The sequence below is a fragment of the Athene noctua genome, chromosome 5, assembly GCF_965140245.1.
Source record: "Athene noctua chromosome 5, bAthNoc1.hap1.1, whole genome shotgun sequence".
NCBI lineage: Eukaryota > Metazoa > Chordata > Aves > Strigiformes > Strigidae > Athene > Athene noctua.
The window spans coordinates 24,752,527-24,756,353 of NC_134041.1; positions in this window are offsets into that span (position 1 = coordinate 24,752,527).

The following is a 3,827-nucleotide window of genomic DNA, read 5'->3' on the forward strand; positions in this document are numbered from 1 at the left end:
CATCAAAAAATTCAGGGAAACTCTTTCCCTTTACATGGAGGGAAAGCAACATATCACTAAAATTTATTGCTAATATTATTAGTAAGTGGTAGGAAAGTAAATTACATGATTTTATGATAAATTTCACAAGAAAAAATGGGATTCCTTAAGGGGCTGTTGGACTTTAAAATATAGTGCCTTTTGTTTTAATAAAAGTCTATTATTACCTAAGCCTATGAGAAATAATTTACCTCAGTAAGTATAAAATCTGTTGGAGATAATATGAATGTAGAAACTAAAATCTGTTGGGCAGTAACTAGGAAACACAGTAAATGCCTGGTAGGACATTCACATCTTTTCATCTTAAATCTTTGACTTAGGACTCTTGTGTAACAGTAGAAGGAGATTCCTTTGAAGGACATTTGTAACAGATTTCTGTTGCATACAGTTAGAAGTCTGCCTTCCTATCTGAGACACTTGCAAGGTAGATTATATGGGTACCAATTTTTTTGTTAGCACAGTTGCTTCATCTGCTGTGTTATGATCTGGTAGTGCTAATGCAACTGTAATGTGGTTTTTATACCTTTTATTTTTTAAAATATCAACTTTTTTTAAAAAAATAAGCAAAAGCTGTATTTGTTTCTGTAGGGAAAAACTGTGAGAGATGGTAAAAATACTTTACAATCTTATTTGATGAATGCTTTTTTGAATGGTTTTGTAGTCCATTGAAAAATGTGGGCTTAAAGTATCAATGATGGCTCTCTTCAACCCGATCTGAAGTTCATATTGAGTGTTGTTGCTAGAGAATTATCTTTTGATTGCTCATATCACTTTCACTACTATTCATAATGGATTAGAAGCATAGCTCTTCCTTAATGATGTGTAAGTTGTCCCATGAGGTTGTAGAGAACTTTCCCAATCAACTACTTTCTTTTGCTTTTTCCTGTAGTCATCATTTAACCTCTTACCTTTAGTCTGCTGGCTGAAGCCAGTGAAAAGTAACAGCAAGGATGAAAATGAATTTGAATTTTTATTGTTTAATATTGGGCTCTAGGAGACCTGGATCTAGCACATTTTACTGACAACAGTGCTGAGAAATTAATAAGCTAAAGCCTTAGTTTTTTTCCTATATATCAAAGCTTCCAAGCCAGATATTCATAACTATCATCTTTACTTTGGATGGAAGATGCTCAACATCTTGAAAATTTCAGTCTTTGAGAACATGTCAGGCTCTTAGAACTATTTTATGTAAAAAGACTACAGTAAAGAGAGTCAATCATCCTTTTCTTTTGAAAACTTTCACACTGTAGTTACAACTGATGGTGTTTTCAGCGATTTTTGTGCTTTTCTGATTTGGAGGAAATGAGGAAAGATAATTATGCTGCCCATTAACCCACATACGTTTTTTGAAAGACTAGTATACCTTAATACTTTGTCAAGAAGTGTCTTGCAGCATAGTCCTGCCATCAAAAATATTCAACAATTTGTACTGCAGCGAATAATTTCCTGCTCACATGAGGTGTGATGTTGCTTAATTGCTTTCCTACTGTAAAGGCCTTTACAAGTGTGCTCAACGGTTAACATATTCAGTTGTTTAGATTTTTATGCTTTGAAAGTGAAGAGAAACCTGGTATATTTCTACATCTGTAAATGTATTATTTTGTATTTGAAAGGTTTAAAAACATAACTGATTCTTCTGAATCATGTATCTAATCATAAGCACTGTAAAGAATAGAACTAAGTCACGTAACTGATCACGAATTTTTACAATTTTAAGCATAAATTCCTTGTCAGTTTTCTTCTGTATACAGTTGGTTTTGAGACCTTCCTTTGTTATTGAGAGTACTGCTTCCTTGCTGAAAGTATTTTAGTGTAAAAATCTGAAATATTAATGAGCTACACCTTACAAGTGAAACAAAACAAAAAACTTCTTTACCTACGTTTCTTTCCTCTATTCAGACACTTAACAGCACACTTTTAGAGTTTGTGAATACTCATGGACTAATCTACGCTTATTAATGTTAAAATACCAATCCTTTCCAATTTCTGCTAATAAATACAGTAGTATTATGTCAAGTCCCCATTGCAGAATTACATTCAAGTGTGTTACTGATGTTCTACCTGCCTAGATGATTAATCATGTTTGCTTTTGTTCTTGTATTTAATGAAAAGCATTTCTCAGAAGATATCTTTGTTTTTTGTAGTTCTTTGTGTTATGAGAATTTTTTTCTTTTTCCTTTCTGAAACTGAAAGACAAGCTGTTCATAAACTTGGAGCTCAAACTGACTTTCAGTTTTTAGCCTTTCTGAAACTTGGGAGAAAGAGACCATCCAAACAAATGAGTTTTGGATAGAGTTTTTAACTGAGGTATGAGATAGACAACCATAATCATACCAAATTTAGATTTTGTGGGATGAGTGAAAATGTTGCCAATAACTTCTTGCTGCTTGGTGCTTTGATTTGTTTTCTCCTCCATGTGAACCAACCATGTCTAATCAGTCAACTAATCAGTCTTAGTCATGTTGTTAATACTATATTCATATTTTAGAATAATATGTTAACAAAACCTACTTCTGCTAGTGTTTTTTTCAGCTTGGTGCCCTTGTTACAGGTATACATCTCTGAAGTATTTCATTCTTACGATATACATGGTGACCATATATCATCAGAGTGAGCTAGTGCTCTCATAACATACTGCATTAATACATCAGCAAGCCTAGCTGAGGCTCCAGTAATCTATTGGTGTAATACACTGTAAGGTATATTTATAACTATAGGCTAGTCTTTCTATAAATTATGAATGTCAAGGAATTGGGATCATAGGCAGAGTTTTGGTATGGATTGATCTGAATGGTATGTTATTTTACTAGTCTTTCCAAGGAGTTGAAGGCAGGTCAGCAGAGGAATTGACATGGCTGAATGCAGTATCTGTATCACCTGCTAGGTGTAGTGGTGAAATACAGTAGACCCTGATATTGCTGAGATAACAGGCTGTGCAGTATAGTTCAGGTATTTTCACTGTCTTGCATGTTTGTAGGTCTGACTGTAAAGTAAGGGTCTGAGTAGCTTCTGGCAGACAGCAGTGTAATACACAGAAGAATCTTCTTGTGATAGTACCTTTGGAGGTTCTAAACCATAAACCAAAGCAGATAGCAAAACAGTGCAATTTAAGTAGAGGTTTTACTTTAGTATGTCACAAAGTTAATTACTTTTGCAGGGATATATATTGGTATTATAAATTTCTCTGCTAGGGGAATTGAGATGGGAGTGGGATCACAAGCAGTATTTATTAAAACACATTTTATTAACTGACTTTTTAAATAGAATTAAGGTGTTTACTGCCAGCAGATAACTGTTCACACAGTACATTCACTTACTCCTTCACACTTCACTTGCACCCACATACAGCAATCACTCATAGTTACAAGGCTGGAGCAACAACTGTGAGCTACTGACTCTGCACTGGAGGCTCATGTTGGCTTACCCATGAGACTTTGATGTGCTACACCCCTCAGCATGCATGCGTCCTCTCTTTGGCTAGAAATAGTAGTTACTATTTCTCCATCTGCAGCCACAGGTACCAGTAGAACCCCCCCCCACACGTTGGCAGAGACGGGGCTTTTATGGCTTTAGCTGAAGCTTAAGTTGCTATAGTAGCTTGTCATGCTTCTGCTAAGAGCACTAATTTAGGTCTTGAGAGTTTTTCTCGGGTTTGCAAACCTACAGTCTTCTGCTCTGTGTTGCTGAAAGAAACGTTGAGTGAGCAGTCAGGAACATGCATGGGGGAAGTGGGAAGTGTTATGAAGAAATGTTCAGAGACCTTAATGTGATGTATTGTTTACTGAAGT